At 37.4% G+C, this 21,100-nt stretch overlaps 1 protein-coding gene across 3 annotated transcripts in view; it reads right to left on the bottom strand.

The window, feature by feature from the left end:
- The window catches only part of PPARGC1A (PPARG coactivator 1 alpha), a 784,344-nt gene that overhangs the window by 167,968 nt on the left and 595,276 nt on the right, over positions 1–21,100 (bottom strand). Inside the window, exon 1 of one of the 3 annotated variants that reach the window (XM_036762815.1) lies at positions 5,219–5,274. The exons of the other annotated variants lie outside the window; for them this stretch is intronic. The gene's annotated coding sequence lies outside the window, so the exon portion shown is untranslated. Of the gene's footprint in view, positions 1–5,218; positions 5,275–21,100 lie in introns of those variants that run through there. 3 annotated transcript variants of the gene reach the window in all.

Here is a 21,100-nt window from a genome sequence, read left to right as displayed (position 1 = left end):
ATTCCTATTAAAAACACTAGAAAGCATAGGAATAAGGGGAACCTTCCTCAAAATTATAAATAGCATCTACCTAAAACCATCAACAAGCATTATTTGTAATGGGGATAAACTAGATGCATTCCCAATAAGATCAGGGGTGAAACAAGGATGTCCATTATCACCCCTATTATTCAATTTGGTTCTAGAAACATTAGCTGTAGCAATAAGAGAAGAAAAAGAAATTGAAGGAATTAGAATAGGAAAAGAAGAAACTAAATTATCACTTTTTGCAGATGATATGATGATTTATCTAGAGAATCCTAGAGAATCAAGTAAAAAACTACTTGAAATAATAAACAACTTTAGCAAAGTTGCAGGATATAAAATAAACCCACATAAATCCTCAGCATTCCTATACATTACTGACAAAGCCCAACAGCAAGAGATAGAAAGAGAAATTCCATTCAAAGTTACTGAAGGCACTATAAAATATTTGGGAGTCTATTTGCCAAGACAAACCCAGGGCCTATATGAACATAACTATGAAACACTTTCCACGCGAATAAAGTCAGATGTAAATAAATGGAGAAATATCAGTTGCTCATGGTTAGGCCGAGCTAATATAATAAAAATGACAATTCTACCTAAATTAATCTATCTATTCAGTGCCATACCAATCGAACTACCAAAATTTTTTTTTGCTGAGCTGGACAAAATAATAACAAAATTCATTTGGAAAAACAAGAGGTCTAGAGTATCTAGGATATTAATGAAAAGACATGCTAGGGATGGTGGTTTAGCCACACCAGATATTAAACTGTACTACACAGCAGCAGTCATCAAAACTGCCTGGTACTGGTTAAGAAACAGGGGTGTGGATCAGTGGTATAGGATAGGTACACAAGTAGGTGAAATCAACAAGTTTAGCAATCTACTCTTTGATAAACCCAAAGAAGCCAGTTTCTGGGCTAATAATTCACTATTTCACAAAAACTGTTGGGAAAATTGGAAAATGGTAGGGCAAAAACTGGGCATAGACCAATATCTTACACCATATACCAAAATAAAGTCAAAATGGGTTCATGATTTAGGAGTAAAAGTTGATACTCTAAGTAATTTGGGAAAGCAAGGAATAGTTTACTTATCAGATTTGTGGAAAAGTAAAGAATTCATGACCCAACAAGAGATAGAGAGCATTACAAAATGCAAAATGGATAATTTTGATTATGTCAAATTGAAATGTTTTTGTACAAAAAAAGCCAATGCAACAAGAATTAGGAGGGAAGCAGGAAATTGGGAGAAAATCTTTGCAACTAGTATCTCTGATAAAGGCCTCATTTCTAAAATATACAGGGAGCTAAGCCAAATATATAGGAATACAAGCCATTCCCCAATTGAGAAATGGTCAAAGGATATGAACAGGCAGTTTTCAGAGGAAGAAATTAAAGCTATCTACAGGCATATGGAAAAATGCTCTGGATCGCTGCTGATTAGAGAAATGCAAATCAAAACAACTCTTAGATACCACATCTCTCCTGTCAGATTGGCTAAAATAACAAATCAGGAGAATGATAAATGCTGGAAAGGATGTGGGGAAATTGGAACATTGTTGCATTGCTGGTGGAGTTGCGAGCTGATCCAGCCATTTTGGAGGGCGGTGTGGAACTATGCCCAAAGGGCTATAGAAATGTTCATACCCTTTGACCCAGTAATACCACTTCTAGGGTTGTATCCCAAAGAAATCACGCAAGCGGGAAAAGGACCCATATGTACAAGAATATTTATAGCAGCTCTCTTTGTGGTAGCCAAGAATTGGAAAGCAAAGGGATGCCCATCAATTGGGGAATGGCTGAACAAGCTGTGGTATATGAAGGTGATGGAATACTATTGTGCCATAAGAAATGGGGATGATGCAGACTTCATAACAACCTGGAAAAACCTACACGACATAATGCTGAGTGAGCGGAGCAGAGCCAGGAGAACGTTGTGCACAGCCACAGATATGTGGATTCCGTGAGGACAAACCCTGACATACTGCGCTTCTCTCAGCAACCTAAAGGGGCAAGGACAAATCCAGGGGACTCACGATGGAGAATGCTATCTTCATTCAGAGAAAGAACTGCGAAGTTTGAATACAGACTGAGGCACACTACATGCTCGCCTTTTCTGCTTCTCTTTTGTTTTTGGTTTTGGGTTTTTTTTTTTGTTGTTTTTTTTTTTTTGGTTCTGTTTCTTCTTTCTTATGATTCATTCCATTGGTCAAAATTCTTCTCCACGACTTGAATAGAGCATAAATTAATTCAATGCGAAGTTATACATGACAGTTATATGAGACTTCATGCCGTCTTGGGGAGGGAGGGGGGAGGGAGGGGAGAAAAACTGGAACTCAAAACTATGTAGAACCGTGTGTGGTAAACTAAAAATAAATAAAGGAAAAAAAAAAACATAAAAAAAAAATAAAAAAAAAAAAAAAAAAAAAAAAATAATTCATCCCTACAGAACATGTATCTGGAAAAATTTCAATTCATATAAAAATTTTCAAAATTGGAATCTTTTCTGCATATCTTGATATTCGGAGTATAGATACTGCCAAGGAATCTAAGCCACCTTTAATTTTCTCTGAAACACAAATCAGTTTCTGTATTTCAATTTACAGCCCTGTAATCATCTCTCTTTTGTCCTCTAACACCCATTCTGATTCCAAATTCTACCACCACAGTAGTGGAAACCTTTCATATAATTCCAAAGGAATATTACTTTTTGGTGCTATTGGCTGCCTGGTGGTGGACCTATATGAAAGCAGATAAGGAATCCAGGTGCTGAAATATTCTATTTTGTGGGGAAAAGTTTCCTGTTTTTCATCTTATCTAAATGATCCAAAACTGGAACTAGCTGTAGTTCAGGTAAAACAAAGGGGATCCTCCCATTGATCAAACCAGACCCAGCAATACAAAGCCTGTCCTAGCCAGATCTGTCTCTGTAGAGGAACATAGGTCATGGGATACAACCTGGGTGAGTCCGTCAAGTAAACAGTACAGGGTGTGTGTGTGTGTGTGTATGGGCACAGAGCACCTCACCCCCCCAAAAAGTCAAGGGTTTCTCCCTGTTCCAACTACTAGACTCAAAAGGAAATCCTTAGGATAATACCAGATAGAATATTGGAAACATGCACAGTTACAAATAACCAGTTCCACTTTGCTACACTTGCCCTGTGCTTCTGAGGGATATGGCTACCTTTTATTATTCAGAGTGCATTAACAATTAAACTCTTAAAGACTTTGTACTCTTGAAAAACTGTAAACAACCATGGTCTTGTCCTCAGATAACCAAGAGGCATTGGTTTGTGTGTAAGCATGGTAATCATACTTTAGAGAAAATCCCTTTGAGACAAATAATTGTAGGAGAAAACAGTCTGTATTTTTTTAAAATCATATTCTTTCATTCACTATTCTTATTTTGAGTCCAGGGCTGAATTTTATTCTGATGCTTGTCAACAAAAACATCACAGAACATATAACAGGGCCCACAGACTGAGGCACTTACAAAGCCCTGGGTACACGCTGTACCCTGCACTGTTTAACATTTTCCCAGTTACAACAGAAATATCTGAAAATGCTTAGCCCTCATAAAGCAAAGGCTGCTGGGAGGAGAGGAGTTAACTAGATAAGCACAGTTTGTGTGGTGCTTCTTTTGGAATTTACTTGTAAACAGTTCAGAACCTACTGAAAGTAAATGAAAATTTTTTATTTTAAGATTTTTTTTTAAATTTTGAATTTTTTTCTACTCTTGGAAGGAAAAGAAAATGCTACAAGGTAGCCAAAACATGGTATTCATTCACGCCCTACAGATGATATTAAAAATGCTAAATGGCACATTAGGCCTGATTATGGCTTGCCCACTGGCTACTGATTGGAAATGCTATAATGATTGGGTTTGGTAATCAATGACAACAGAGTTCTTTCAACACAACATCACACCAAAGATGGAAAAGTGTATCTCAGACAATTCCACTTTCTTGCTAAAACTTTGACATACTCATAGACATATCTGGTGTCCAAACTTCTATGGTGAATTACTGAGTTGTAGAATATCCTCTTCCCCATGTCTCTATCCCCATAAATGCAATTGAGCAGATATATGTATTGCTATAATTGCTAGATCATTTAAACTGTGCCACATTTTAAGAGGATGAGTTTTGTTAGTTCGGTTACTTCATTTTCATTCAAAGTTGTGCCCAAAAAAAAATACATGTAAAGACTGCAGAGAAAAGATCATGATAACCTAGATATACTCATGACTGTATCTCTAGTACTGACCCTTGTGAGTATTTTGTTTTTTCCTTTTGGACACTACAGAATACATCAATGAAAAATACCCAATTCATTTTTCATCTATGAATGAACATGAATGGAATCCTGTGACTTAAAAAGGGGAAGTATCTAAACTCTACTGGAGAATTCCTACTGGCCCTCACTATTCTTACCGTACCTACTCTGGCTTCTGCTTGTAATTTACTTAAGTTTGTACTATTCGATGACAGGATGATCTATTGCTGACATCTCTCTGCTGTTTCAAGTGGGGGACAAGAATGCAAGGTCCAAGGAAGCTGGATAGGAAGACAGAGAATATTTTATTAACAAAATGTTGTCTTTTCTCATTCTTGACTTTTCCCTGGGAGTTTCTGTTCTGTTTTCTTTTATTTTTTGGTTTGTTGGTTTCCTTAAATTCCTCTTGTCTTCTATGCCTCTTCCTTACTAAGTTTTTAAAAATAATAAAATTATAATATTCTGATTAAAAAAAACAGAGTACTTCCCCCTATCCATTAAGCATTTCTGTGAGGTAAAGAAATACTCCTGAAGCCATGTAAGAGAGAGGTAGATTAAGATAGCAAGTGGTAGTGGAAAGAGAACTGTAATTCTTTTCCTTTTCCCCAAATGACAAATTTCTCAGAAAAATACAATTCTTCTTGCACAATATTTAGGGGCTTTTAGAGTTAATAAAATGGACTAAGTTTCACTTTCAAAATAATTTGCTACTATTTCTCCTCTCCCTGTTCCCACCCCCCCCCCCAAACTCACACCATTCCCTTTAACATTCACTTCAAATGTTCTCAATAATTCTGCTCTTGACAGAGGAAAATATTTTTCTCTGGGGTAAAGGCAACCCAAGGTGCAAAGGGAGGTCAGGAAATTTCCTTATTAGGTTAGCTAGGAATCCTGGTCTTTACTAGGAGAGTTACCTTTTCTGAGTCTCCGAAGCAAGGGCAATTCAATTGCAATGCTAGCTCAGTTCTGGCCTCTCCTGGGCACAAGCTAGAAATAATACCAAAGCATGCTGAATCATTTACAGTAGTTTTATGATGAGGATTATCAGTCACAGGAGATTGACCTGACACCATCAAACTCATTTCATGCCGCAAAACAGGTTGGATTCCAACCAGGCTCTAAACAAGCCAGTACTTAAACCTCTAAGGCACCTCTCGTTACTTGAACTGGAGCTTCTGCTTAAATCTTCCTCTCTCCGACCTAAAAAGAAGAGGGAGGTCTCACTCTATTTTCAAAGAATATCAGAGATATTATGAGAAGGAATTTCCTTAATGCTTCCAATCATTGTGCATATTTCTAGTGCACATGCTAAAAGAATGACCCTTTATTGAGTTTCTTTCTTTGGACAAGAATTCAGTCACAAGGCACTGGAACAGTTTACCTCCCGCATACAAAAATTTCCATGCTACATTCATTCAGCCGAATGCAAAAAATGTAAGCATCTTTGTCAGATAGAGCCTGGTCATATGGCTGGCTATGGAATTCCTCCCATTTCCACCATCAGAAAAGGAGCACAGGGTGGTGTTGCCATTTATATTCTGCTGATTACACAAGCTATTTTCATGGCAGGGCCCTCCTGCTGCATTCCTACTTCTGTGTTTAATAGATGAAGGTTGGTCACTTCTTCCTTAATGTTCTTTTAAGAGACACAATGGATTTAGAAGGTACAAATTCATCAAGTGCATGTTAATAGTGGGCCGGTAGCAAGTAAAACACACTATCTTTTCAGTAGGATGAACTAGTTGAATGATTGGGTGCTTAAAGAAAAAGTTGACCAATACCCCTAGAAAAAAATATACACTCGTGCTGTTGTGGTTTTTTATCTCCAAAATTCTCACCCACACGGCTGAATGTGAGTCTCAGAACATTTAATTTTTAATTAACTTTCCTAAGTGTTCTCTCAATATTAGTGATCTGTCACAGAGACATTTTAAGCTAGAGGAAAAAATTATTTTAACCACTGAAAAGTTGCATTTTACTAATAAACATTCATTATCAATCATCTCTGTTCCTCAGTACACTCGTATACTAAATAAAAAATGTATTGAAGAATAAATCTGTAAGCAAATAAATTTTCTGCACACCAATCCCTGCAGGCCATGTGTTTATAAGTCAACAGCTTAAAATGAAAACATCTGATGAAGGTAATATACCTCTTAAAGGAGCATAAAATTCCAAACCCAATGGTAAAATATAAAGATTATAAAACCTCTTAAAGGAGTCATCAAATTAAACTATTAAATGAATACATCTGCTTCATGCTAGACTGTAGTTTATAAGTGCCACTCAAAATAAAACAGATTTAGGACAAACATTTCCTAAAAGGATGAAGCAGTTGAATGGAAAACATTTTGAGAATGATGACAGGAGAGAGAGTGGATTCATTTTAAAAAGAATTGACCTAAACACAGTCAGGGACAGCAAGGTGGCACAGTGTTGGACTTGGAGTCAGGAAGACCCATCTTTTCAAGTTCAAATCCAGCCTCAGACACTTAGTAGCTGTGTGGTCCTGGGCAAGCCACTTAACCTTGTTTGCCTCAGTTCCTCACCTGTAAAATTAGCTGGAGAAAGAAATGGCAAATCACTTTGGAATCTCTGTGTGGTCCTGGACAAGTCACTTAACCTTGTTTGCCTCAGTTCCTCACCAGTAAAATTAACTGGAGAAAGAAATGGCAAATCACTTTGGAATCTTTGCCAAGAAAACCTGAAGTAGAGTCACGAAGAGGAGGACATGACTGAAAGAGTGAACAACAAACTTAGCCAACTACTCAGATGAAAGAGTTCATGAATTTGGTTTTCTCTGGGGTATGGGAAGCTATAAGTGAGGGTATATATTATTTTTCACATAAGACTAGAGTATGACTTTGAAGCAAGGGCAAAAACACCTTCAAAAACTATTGGTGGTACAAATCATCACTTAGCTCTATTAAAACATCAACAAAAGTAAAAGGTTATTGCCCAGAAGTTTCAAGTGTATTTTCCTATCAAAATAAGTTGTAAAAAAAGGCAGCATAAATTATGTAAGTTCTCATTTATACCAGACATTTGCCTACCACAGAAACACATAAAACATGTTCTGAAGGACCTTCTCCATATACGTATACGTATAAACACACATAATGCATACACTTTAAAATACAATTGATTCCCATCTGTTATGTCAGTAAATGTAAATTATTGAAATTTTATTTTTCTTCTTTCTCTACATTGATCAAAAATAGGTTTGGGACTTTTAGAAAAGGGTAAGCTGGAAAAAGGACATCCTTCTCTGAAATAAAGGTAATTTTTATACCAATTTTGAGAAACTTTCCAACCTAAACTGAGCCCATAACAGGCATTTTACATTAAAGAACAGCCCTATTATTTGCTAATATTAATGATATTTTAACATTCTAGCGTAAATACAACTGAAGGAGATTAATCAGTAAACAGATACAATGTATAATGCTTGGTACTTCTTGGTGTTCGCTTATCACACTATATGTGTTATACAGCAGGGCTTCTCCACTGTACTAACAACTATCGCATTCTTCTTTAAGAGAAGGAGATGGAGGGAGGAGGAGAAGGGCAGAAAGGGCAGAAAATATTTTCAGGCTCTCCTGCAGCAGCGACACTATGTGGACAATTCCTGAACGGGTAATGGAAAAGCCATAGTTGAGGTCCCCAGCTGGCCAGAGGAAGAGGCTCTACCCCCAGTCCCTGGGGAGGGAGCACCTTGAATTGCTCAGTGGTGAGCAACGTCTTCCAATCACTGGCCACTGCTGAGCTTCACAATGGTAAGTTAGCAAGCCTAGATATGTCTGCAGTTCAGGGCTTTATGTTTAGCCTTGTTTGTTCGGCTCCAGTGTTCATGCACACAGGCCCATGTTTACAAAACAAACACTTAAAAACATGTATTATATTTCTTTTTCACTAATACTCTGCTAGTTTGAAGAATTTTGCTTGACATTCTGAATTACTCACATATCAAAGCATTTGAAACTAGGACTATCACGTGCTTCAGTCTTTGCATTAGTGTCTGTCTCTATTTAACTTTTAAGTCCCTATGTCAGGTTTTAATTCATCTTCAATAAAAAAAGTAAAGACATCATCAAAAAAAAGATAAGAGGAAAGGAAACTTTCTTGAGCAAGCTACTAATGTCAGAACAAATCACTTGTCTCCTGAAAAAGTTGCTCTTCACTTTATTTTTGGTATTTATTATAGCTCTCATGCTGCTGTAAACCCATTGTACCATTCCATGTATACTTACAGAAGCATATAAATAATGAATAATAGCATTACTTGTATTTTCCTTGCCCCATTCAGTATGTCAGTCTTCAAGACTATTGCCTTCTCACTGCTGACATTTAGGTACAACACTGAAAGTCTATTTCTCTAGCTACGCCTTCAGTGAAATTCTCTCATATCTTAAAGATCAACCAGAACAAAAAATAAAAAAAAATAAAGACATCAGGATTTTATCAGTACAAGGGTAAGGAAAAACGATTCTGAAATACAAACAACTACCAAAATTGATTTTATTTTTTTAAATGTGGAACAACATATACTGTAAGCAAGGTTATCAAAAATAAATCATTTCTTAATAGGAAACAATAGGGACCATAAGGATTCAATAGCCTTTCTCATTTCCTGTGCACTACCCTCTCAGTCCTACATCCTAGTTTCAAGCCCCTATTGGGTTAAATTATGCAGAAAGAGATCCTGGAAAGAATGGGTTAATATTAGCTGCATGTTGTACTCAGTGATGCCTTAAATAATCATCACATGGCTCTTATAATCTGTTCCATGCTGTCAGCACTAGGTTAGTCATAATAATATCAGATAAGAGCTGTTCAAAGTGACATACTAACCAACATGAGAGCCACATGACTTTCTGGCTATATTGCTGCCCTTCAGCTGAACTCTGACTTAGATAGTGCAGCACACTCACAGTAAAGCCCAGAATGTGCTTATCCAGAGTATCCTGTGGTATTTCCGTTGCCATGGCCTCTGTTAGTTCACAGTCCAGTGAGGGGCAGATGTGGCTGGGTTACAAGGAATTTCCTACCCCACCCCCACCCACCCCAACCCACAGGCTGGTGAAAAGGAGCCTGGTGTGGCTGCCGCTGTTTCACAAGGGGAGGCCCCCTCTGAACTGGCTCAGGTGCCAGAACTCCATGTCCCTACTACAGTTGGTTAGTTTTGCTAATATATGTGGCCCACGTTATACAAAGTGCAATCACAGGGAACCTGGGACCCTGAGGGAAGTTAGTGCTAAAGTAGAAGAGAAGAAATAGTTAGGAAGGGGCATGATGATGAGGGCAGGAAAGTAAAGAACAAAAAGAGAGAGAATGATGAAAGAAAAGGAAAAAAGGAGAGAAGAAAACAGAAAGGGGACTAAAAATAAGAAAGAAGAAATATGGTGGAGAGTAAAGTTAAGGGGCAGTTATTGGGAAGAGATTCATAAATACAAAGAACTTAATATTTGATCAATAAAATATTAAGAAATTGTTTCAGAGAAAGAAAGGCTTGAGCAGAGATAATATGCTATTATGCTATGATGGAAGAAGACAGAATGGATTCAGTTAAAAAGAACTGACCTAAACTTAGTTAAGTACCAACATGGAAGGTTTTGCGAATCTAGTTTTATAGACTCATGGATCTTATAAGCTGGAAGGAAATTTAAAATATCGTTTATTCCAGGGAAGGGTAATGTTTATTTCTTCATTTGAGAAAAGACCAGAAAGGTTAAGTAATTAATTACATCAAGATCATTCAACTAATTAGTGACAGAGGGATGCCTAGGATACAGGCTTCTTCTCTCTTATTGAAGCAATTTTTCTAGAAGAAAAGGAAAAAAACTGAATTGGGGGAAAATTAATACTTAGTCAATTTGAGAGGTGGGGCAATACAGAGAGATAACAGCCGGGCAAATGAAATAGAATGAGAGATCATGAGAAAGACATAGACAGAAAAAATATATTGGATAATTCATGTTTATATAGAGGCGAACCTGTGACCCATTCTTGAGAGTCCACAGCTTTTTATATCTGTGTCATATATGTCAACATTCAATTACATTTAACTTAGCAATTGATCATGTGCTATCTAGTGCTATTCTCAAATCACTCTTTGCATATAAGAACTACTTCTACTTCCCCAATGAACCTATAAACTCTGGATGGTAAAAATCACGCCCTCCTTTTGTAGTGTTGGGTGAAAATAGTGCCTGATGAGAACATAGTGAACTATATACATGGTTGTATATTTTCACTGGAGCACTTTGGGGGCTTCAATTAGGGGGAGGGGAAAAATATGTATATTGGGAATAGAAAAGAAGTTCCTTCCAGACCAATAGAAGATGGAAAGTGCTATAGATTTTAAGGATGAAGAAATGATGGAGAAGAGCATAAAACAGAAAGAATCTCAACTGAATAATCATGAAAATAGAAAAGAAGGAGATTAGCGCTTATCAAGTCCAGCCACCCATACAAAACTGGTATAACTTTTGGATTATTCCTGATAGGTCAAAGAATCAAAATCTCAGCAAGGGAAGAGCTATCAGAGATCACTCAGTCCAACTGCTGGCTGAGCTAGAATTTCCACTACTACAGCACTGAATAAATGGTCATTCAGCCTTCACTTGGAGACCCAGAGTGAGGAAGAACTAACTGCCCCCCGCCCGACGCCAGTCCATTACACTTTTGCACAGCTCTAATTAAGAAGTTTTTGTTATATTGAGTTAAAATTTGCCTTCCTAAAACTTTCACTCATTGCACCTAGTTCTGTCCTCTGGGGATTGGGAGAATCCATCTAATAATTATTCCATACTGAGAGCCTTTCAAATACTTGAAGATAGCTATCTTGTCCTCCTCAAGACATGTTTGTTATCTCCGGGCTAAACACCACCAGATCCTCCAACCTCTTTACATATATCAAGTACCATATGTGGAGAACCCTCCAATACTGTCATCCCCTTAAGGTAGTCATTCAATCTCTGCTTATACCCCCCCTACTAATAGGGAGCTCACTAACTGAGAAGGTAGCCCATTAGATTGTTGGTCACTTCTATCTTTAAGAGAGTTCTTTATTACACAGTCATAATGTGTTCCCTTTAGCTCCTTTTAAATTCCACTTACCAGTTCTAGTTGTGTTCTCTTGAACTTTAAAAAAAAGAAGTTTTAATCACTCTTTCATTTGGTAGCCCTTCAAATAATGGAAAACAGTCATCATGTAGCCACGACTTATCCACCCAAAGTTCTTTTCATTAGTAATCATGTGATATAGTTTGTAGACCCCCCTGCTCCTATCATTTTGGTAAAGAAGAGAGGTAAACAAAGAAAATAGAATAATAGAAAAGGAAAGAGTCAGAGGTGGAAACATCAAGGTGAGAAGAATTACATATAATCTTACTAATAACAAATTACAGTCTATTATGTTGATGCCCCTGCATTTTCTAATATTTCCTTGGCAGATGCTCACAGCTCCTTTGCTCTGGGGGATGTTTGCAGCCAGCTGATGCTGCACAGGGAATGGAGCCTTACTGCTTTGGAGCTGTTAAGAGTTGGGCAGATATTTTCTGCCCAATACCACATGTCTCAAAGGGTAATAATAAGCATTTGCATTGCAAGTCCTGGCTTGGGCCAACAGAAAAGATTTCTGATGACTTCAAAAAGAATTGGCAAAGGAGTAGGGACTGTTGATATGTGCACTTAAATGATGAAGGAAATAAGTATTATGAGAGGCCCCTCCAAGGAGGAATAACCTTAGCCTGCCATTCCCCAAGACAAATCTTCAAGAAACAAAAGCCAATTAATAGGGCAGGTAAAATTTAAAAAATCATTGTCTTCTTTTGGCCTTTTCTTTGTGTATTTTTTCCCCTTGATGATACCTCCTTTTTGCTTCCTACCCTCTCTCACCCCAAGAAAGTCTTGGTGATTTTTCCATTACCCTCTCTCACTGAAGCTTGTTCTGAAGAAAGGACATAATAAAATTGTTCACAATAAAGTATAAATGAGTGATTGATGTCACCTTTTCCAAAAGAGAAATTCATTTCACAAAGTTTTAAAGCTGAATGATGAATTCCCAATTGTAGAATTTCAAACATCAAAAAACAGGTTTCAGGAGAGGCATGATAGAGCAGGAAGAGAGGATTTCCTGGCATTCTTGAAATAATAAAATGTAGGTATCTATCTACTCTGTTGGCAAATAATGTTGGCTTGTATAATGAACCTTTTCTGAAGAAGGTTTTCATACATTATAGCACATCTACATAGATGCTAATGGAGGCAAATCAGAAAGACTAATGTCAGAGAAAATAAAGGGTCAGAATATATGGTGAAAATAAGACTGATTAAATTAATCAATTAACAGACATTTATTAAATGCCTAGGCCTGGCAATAAGCAAGGTGATAAGGATATAGAGACCAAAAAAAAAAAAAAAGAAATGGTCCCTGCCATTGAGAAATTTAAATTTTAAAGAAACACAAATCTAAAGTAATTCAGAGAGAGGCTATGGAATAAGAATGAGCTTCCTGTAAGAGGTGACATTTGAACTAAGCTTTGAGGAAAGTTATGGATTCTAAGAAGAGAAAGGGAGAAGGGCAAGCATTCCACGCACTGGCACAGTTTGTGCTAAGGCATGAAAGTAGAAGACAGAATGTCACATTGGAGGGACAGGAGTAGGACTGTCTGACAAGAGGTGATAAAAGGGCCACTTTGTACAGGGTGTTCCTAAAGTCTGGACACATAGACAAAAATGCATATTTTCAAGAAATGAAATGAATGAAATTTTCAACAACATTTTATTTAATTGGATTATTAACAAATAACATCTTCAATATGATTTCCATCATTTGTGATGCAAAGGTTGGTGCGCTTTGCAAGATTCACGTGAACTCAACGCAATAACTCCACATTGTCGTCAATTTTAGCACATTCACTCTTTGTGCGTTTATGTGTTCAATCAAGTGTGTTACTTTTGTGATTTTCATTGAGTACACTTTCTCCTTTGGCATACCCCAAAAAAAGAAGTCGATGAACAGCACAGAGTCTTCGGTGAAACGGTTAATGAGATGTTAATGAGATTTCCTATTTGTCCAGACTTTAGGGACACCTTGTAGTCTCCATTTTACCTCTGGATCAGGGAGGTAAAAGTGACCAAATTATTCTTTTGTGAAAAACCCATTGCCAGAGTATTCAAATCAGGAAAGGAAAAGAGGATTACATAATTGGGCATGGTGGGCACAGAGGTGGCAGCATCTCTGGTATAGAGATTACTTTTAGGTCAGTTTGGCTGACCAAGATCAACTTGACTCTGGACAGACTGTCCCATATCTTCTTCTCCCCCTACTTACGGGAAGTACTTAACTTACAGAGCCCTTTCTCCTTGTAGATCTTGGCTGATTTTCAGCCTACTTTTGGCACCCATTGCACAAAAGTCATCACCACATGCAAAAACAATGTGATAACCACATCAACTTTCATACAAATAATAATCATCTTTTGTTTTAATTTTGAAATTGAGACGAAGACCTAAATCAGGGTGGTGGTCATGTGAGTAGAGGGAAGGGGATGGATTTGAGAGACACTGTAGAGATGGAGTTGACCAGATTTGGCAACTACTTGGATATGGGGAATAAAGGAGAGGGAAGAGTTGAGGGTGACTCTGACTTGGGTAATTGGAAGGATAATGGGTTGTCATGAGGAAGGTTCTTTTTAAATTATCACTATGTAAATGAATGATTATTGTCATTACTGAAAGAATTTGTGATAATTTCCTTATGCAAAAAGGGCATATTTAACTGCAGGAATTTTGGTATTAATTAGACCTCAGACCTTGGTCTGAGGTCCACTCTTTCCCCTAGTACTGCATATCTATATTTTATCAAGATCTATATTTTATCAGGAGTTACTTCATTCATTAGGTCAGAGGATTATATGTACCTAGAACAGGAAGGGAAATTTGAGACCAACAAGTATAATTCCTTCAGTTTACAGATGAGGAAATTGATCTAAAGAGATGAAATTATTTGTTTTCTAATATAGCAAGTCTACTGCCTTTGCTCCTGATCTATACTAGTAGGCAAGGCAAATGTAGAAGGTGAGTGACACCGTAATGTTGTTGTTGCCACATGAAAAACTAAAGCAGGTTAGAAAGTGGAGAAACCTAGGAAATAAGCATCTCCCAAATAAATTTAGCCACAGAACACATTTGAGCCTAAACTATATTGACAGAATCCATACATAAATGCTGGTCTAAAAAGTCTGGAGAGATGGACTACCTGTCAGATAAAGGAAAATTGGGTAGATTTTGACAAAAAATAGAAGAAATTAAAGCAATTTTAATATATAATAAGTATTTTTATAATTTCATATGTGATACTTCACAGGGTAAATATTAGTAACATTTAAATGTTCTCATTGATACCCTAGTCACACTTTCTGGAACACCTGGACTCCACAAAACATGGTTTGGGAACCACTGCCTGACTTAATGGAATCACAAAGTGCAGCAATATGGCACAGCTAAAAAGTACGATACTGGGAAGCATTGGCATGCAATAGAATAGCCCACCAGGCAAAAATTGGAGCTAAAAAGACTCAAAGGAAAACCGTGATGTCAAGCACCAAACCAAAAGGCAGAGGACCCAAACTGCAAGATGAAGTGTCCTTTCTGGGTACACATCCAGGGTAAAGAAGGTTCCTGGTTCATTCTTGTCCTCAACAGCACAATCATAATTGGTAGCACTTTCAGCAGCAGTATTCTCAAATTCTGTAATATGCTCCTTGTTGAGAAAAAGATCCTACACTTAAAAATAAATGCAATCAAGGTACGAAAATAAGTACTGCCTATTCCCACCACTATTGTTTTCACTGTAATGCTTTTAGAGCTTAAATTCACTTTTCATTAATAATATCCTTACTGAACATCAAAGTATGCTGCAAATAGGAATCTCATTAATCTTCACAATACACCCAAGTGAAATAGAGGTAAATGCCTCTAAATGTGCTGCTGGCCCCATTCTATGAACCAGGAAATTGGAGCAGAGAATTTCAGTGCCTCAGCCCAAGCCACACTTGGCAGCAGGTCAAAGGGAGAACAGTACAGCATACCCGAGAGTCCTGATTCCCAGCCCAAGATGCCCCTTTCATTTTTATTGAAAAGAAATGTTCACTTAACAGAGGGTGTCAACTGTACGGAGCACCTTCACAAAGCCTGCCTTTCTTCTCTTTCCTCAAATGCAACAGAATCAGTGCTCTGTGTAGTCCTTATTTGGACCTGTTCCTTCCAGAGAGAAGGGAGCACAGTTATTTGGAGATGGAAAGGGTTTCAGAGGTCATCATTTCTCATGTGAGCAACTTGAGTTCCACCGATAGAAAATGACTTGCCCAAGATCACACTAGTACTTAATAGCAGCACTAGAAACTGAACACAAGACCTCTGCCTCCAAATCCAACATTCTTTCCATTATTCTATACTGCCTTTTTTACCTGCTTATTTCTAGAAATTCCAGTGCCCTGGAATTCATTTAGAAATTGCTGTTCTTGTTCTTATGCATTTATTTAGCTGTAATGATACCTTTTTATATCACTTGTTAGACTTTCATTGCCAGAGGCTAGCCTATTCCCAGAACTGTGAAGTGTACATTTCCTCATTCCTCTTTGGAACATGGTTGGTCATTATCATCAATCACATCACATTAAACTTTCTTCCAGGGTTCTTTTTCTTTATGTTCTCATAGGCATTTTATGTATACTGCTTTCTTGGTTTTACTTACTTTGCTCTGCATCAGTTCATAGAAATCTACCAACTTTTTCATGAATTCCTCCTCTTTATAATTTTTTAAAGGATGACACTATTCTATTTCTTCATACAGCACACTTTGTTCTGCCATTCACCAACCGAGGGGTAAAAAAAAACAGCTTCCATTTTTTTTAATCACCACAAAAATTAATGTTATAATATTTTGGTATATATGGTACCTGTCTGTCTCCGACCTCCTTGGCATCTATGTAAGCAATAATGTGGTCTCTAGGTTAAAAGATATCAGTGATTTAGTGACTTTTCTTATATAATTCCAAATTATTTTCCTGACTGTTTAGACAAATTTAGAATTCCGCCATCAGTATTTTAGAGTGCCTATCTCACCAAAGTCAGGGCCTTTCTTTTTGGCACAGAGTGGTAGGGCAGGGGAGAGGGGAAGAATTATCACTTTTCCTAATGTACCAGTCTGTAACAGAAAGTGTTCTCACAAGACAGAGGCTGAAGAGAAAGGAATCATCTACTCTCTATCATTAGGAAAGCATGACCATAGTGCAGTAATATTTGCTGCACCATCACACAGTCCATACTATTATACAACGTTTTATTATTTAAGATCAGTCCATTTTCATAGTGTCTCAAGGGTACATGCTATTACAAGTATTCCATTCATTTCAATAGAACTTTGAAAAGTCAGAATAATCCCCAGAAAGCATAACAGGCACGGGACCATGTCCAAGGAAAACTATCTATGGCATTGTGGGTCATGAGGGACTTGGAAGGCCAAAGATCAGTGCAAAGGGATGCAAAGCCAAGGCAAGAGAAAGGCTTTTAAAACTTCATTTTGCATCATAATGCTGTGGCTGCACAAAGACAGAAAAAAGACAGTGATGATATCATCCCCCAATTCTCAGTGCCTATGTAGTTACTATTTGTTGCTTTGATTAAGGTCCTCTCTTAAAATACACAAGAGAACTTTGCTTTAAGGTTAAATGAGCTCCCCTTCCTTGAACCTACTGGAGAATACCAGATATCACGCAAGACTGAGGTACCCTATGTACTTCCGCAATAAAAGTTGAAGGGAACAGTTTTTATTTCACAAGAAGATGTATATCTGAGCTTTCCTTAGCTCACTGATTCTCTTGGCCTACTTCTGACAGTAGCCCCTTTAAATGCCCAGATAAATCAACAGAGATAGAGAACACTAGAGACTGGACTAAGCAACAGAGGGAGAAACAAAAATAGCAGGGTGATAGTGAAAGGGAATGAAGACAAAGTAAACATCCTTGACTACTCATCTTGTACATCACTTCCTTCTATGAGAGGAAAGAGTCTCTGTAGAGTCAAGGTGTCTTAGCCATGGAAAAATTTAGTCTCTGGCTCCTGTGAAACCTTCTGGCTTGGCCATGAAAGACAAGTATCCCCTTGATCATGGAGAACTCTCCACAACCAATCTGTTTCTGTCTTCCTCTCTCCCTTCTTTCCTTTTTCTCTCTCTCTCTCTCTCTCTCCCTCCCTCCCTCCCTCCCTCCCTCCTTCCCTCTTATTGAATGGGCTTCATGGTCATAACTGCTTGGGCCATCTACCCAGGGAAGCTTTTCAGCATTCTGTTTTTCTTACCATTTAACTCTGCATCATACAATTACTCAAAAAGGAAGGAGGAGGGAGCATGACTGCATCTTATTTTTAGTACTAAAATCAATGATGGAAACCTCTCTTGCATTTCAATAGGGCCTTGCACATCAAAAGCCCCAAAACAAAATGTAGTAAACATATTAACATACATAATGACACTTTTTCTGTGCTATTTCAAAATGTTTGTTTGTTTGTTTGCTTTGAAATGCCAAAATGTCTCAGCCCAAATTAAAGACTAATTCATTGACAGATGGGCAAAAATAATGAATACATGAATTACAAATCTCTAGAAATATGTACCTCTACTTTCCTGTGGGTCAAATGAAAACCAAAAAGCCAGCAATAATAGTGTTATAATAACATTTTGTATTTCTGGCACATCTTATTTCTGTAGAACTCAAAGCACACTTCAATGATTATTATAGTCATAGAACCATAAAGCTAGAAGGGACCTGCAGAGGTCATTTTGTCTCTGTCCTTTGTTGAACCATTAGAGGCCAATTTCTGACCTGGTCAAAGATATTCTAGAAGGGAAAGGGAAAGGAAAAGAAGGGAAGATTTTAGGGAGCATCTCTAAATTATTCACAGATCTTCTAGTCAGGGAGTTAATTTTCTCCTTATGTCTAACAAAAATTTCACCTTCATAAATTTATTCACGTTGACAGTAAATGGCCAATGCAAATGGTCAAGGCATCCATATAAAAACTATACCAGGGGCAGCTAGGTGGCGCAGTGAGTAGAGCACCGGCTCTGGAGTCAGGAGGACCTGAGTTCAAATCCGACCTCAGACACTTGACACATGTACTAGCTGTGTGACCTTGGGCAAGTCACTTAACCCTGATTGCCCTGCCAAAAAGCAAAAAAAAAAAAAAAACTATACCATATAAACACTTTAAAATTATATGTGATTAAAATATTTCAAAATAGGAGAGGTGCAGTGAAAGGAATTGGAATAAGGTTTCTTGAAAAGTTATATCTAATTTATTGTCACTTTGTGCAAATGACTAATTCTTATAAAATCAACTAAGTTTTGCATAAGTAGTGTTAGCAACATCACTTTACATAGGCATGCGTGACAACTATCTGCTAGCAGCTACTGTGGCTGTATAAAACCAACAACAACCAGCACACAGAAGGCTGCTAACACAAGTTCTTTTGATCTGCTTTACTAAGGAAAGTAACTTTAAGGGGTTAACAAGCTCACTTTAATCCAACATACAAATATCATTCACTTAGTTCAGGAGGAAAAGCCAGCATCCTGAATTTCAGAACAAAAACCAAGAAATTACAAACATACACAATATAAACAGACCAAATCACAATTCATATTTACAGGAAAGCATCAACAAGTTTACAAGCCGGGGGCTTTTAAAATGGCTGTCCAGAGTCCCACGCCACTCTTCCAGTGACTAAGAGCCCCGAGGGAAGATGCCAACCTCTTGAGTTTATATATTCTGTTCAGGGTCAAAGGGCATCACAACGTGCGACTCACCCACATGACCTAAAGGCATCACAAACATGGGACTCAAACCCACATGGCCTAAAAGCCTCTGGCGTCACAAACATGTCACTCAAACCCATGCAAACCAAGCTTTCCCTTGAGGTCATCAAAGACCCCTAATTTAATCAAAGAAACAAAGGCCAGACTCAGCAAGGGCACTTGATTAAACAAGTGCTAAAAGAGAAAATGGTAAAAAAAAAAGTCCCACCTTAATTAATATTACAGCATGGCAGCTAAAGGACACAAAGAAACTATTGCTATGTCTAAATGGCATTAACAAATCTAATGCATGATAAAACAAAAGAAATGCAAATGAGCTCAGAATAACAACTTTTAATCTGAAGAATGCATATTGAAACATATCATTTTTCTCTTTCTTTTCCTTTTTTTTGGTTTTTCTTGGGGGGAACATGGCTAATGTAGACATCTGTTTTGCATGACTTTACACTTGTAATGGGTTTGGTATTTCTTGTCTTCTGAATGGGTGGGAGAAGAGGTGGGAAAGGAAGTAAATATGAAACTTAAAATTGGATTGTATTTAAAAAAAAGTGGGAAGGGAACTCAAGAGGCCATCTGGTCCAACCCATACTTAGAGAAGAATTCCTTCCACAACAAATCTGGCAAATGGTCATACATCATTGGCTTGAAATCATCCAATGAGGGAGAATTCATTGCCTCCTGAGGTAGCCTAGTCCACATTTAGATAACATTTGCTGTACTGAAGTTTTTCCTGATACCAAACCTAAATCTGTCTTACTGCCTGCTTCTATAATTCTTACCTCTGCCTTCTATACTTATGCAGAGCTAATCTGCACCCACCCTTTCTACATGAGAGCCCTTCAAACCCTTTTGACAGCTATCATATGTTCCCTATGTCTTGAAGCTGATCATTATTAGTTCGAACTAATTCTGATATGACATGATCTTAAGGCCCTTTGTTGTTTTGGTTGCCATACTAAAAATTTTTCCATTTTTAAAGGTCCTTCCTTAACTGTGATACCCAGGGATGAACAAGATACTCCTAATGTAGTCTGATAATGGCAGAGTTGAGTAATAATTATTTATTCCTTATTATGATAACTATGTCTCTTAAAACTTAAAGCTCTTAAAGCATTAGCTTTTTGGTTGCCATTTAACAACACTGATACAGAGTGAAGTCAACATCATGTTACAGTCCCTAGATGTTTTTAAAGTCATTTACTGTCTAGTCACGCCTCCTTTACTATACACTTGTGAAGATATTTCTCTAAAACGAAATGTAACACACTATATCCTTACTAAACTTCATTTTTGTAGATTGTGGCTCAGCATTCTAGCCTGCCGAGACTTTTGGGGGATTCCAACTCTTACAAATGAATGTACTAACCATCTTTTCCAGTTTTGTCTTCCGCAAATTTGTTATGCGTATCATCTATGCCTTTTATCCAATCTATCAATAAAAATGTTCAACGCAAGTCTTTTAGAAAAGCACTAATATACTCCAGTAATGACTTTGTTCTAAGTTATCAAGATCACTCATTTAGAGCTAGATGGTACCTGAAAGGTCATATCCAGTCATGCAAAGAGGGTAAGTCATTTCCATAAAGCCACATAAAGTTAGTAGTAGAATTCATATTCAAGCAGCGACAGGTATCTCTGGATTTCCTTCTATAGCAAATCTACTTTAAAGACCATTTAAAGTACATCCATTTAATGACCCCAGCTGATAGTTCCCACAACAATCCACCTATTATACTTTTTGGACAACTATAATTATTAGGAAGTTTTTCCTTGTATCTCAAGCCAAAATATGACCATTGGTCATTTCCAAACTTTGTTTCCAGGTCTGTGCTATAAGGTCTTTGTCAATGTGGGCAGATCTTAAAACACATAAAAGTCAGCTACCATGTTTTTTTCTTCTTCCTGTCTCCTCTTC

This window comes from Trichosurus vulpecula, chromosome 6 (assembly GCF_011100635.1).
Source record: "Trichosurus vulpecula isolate mTriVul1 chromosome 6, mTriVul1.pri, whole genome shotgun sequence".
NCBI classification, from domain to species: domain Eukaryota; kingdom Metazoa; phylum Chordata; class Mammalia; order Diprotodontia; family Phalangeridae; genus Trichosurus; species Trichosurus vulpecula.
Note: the sequence above shows the minus strand (reverse complement) of the source record. Positions and strands in the feature narration are given on the sequence as shown.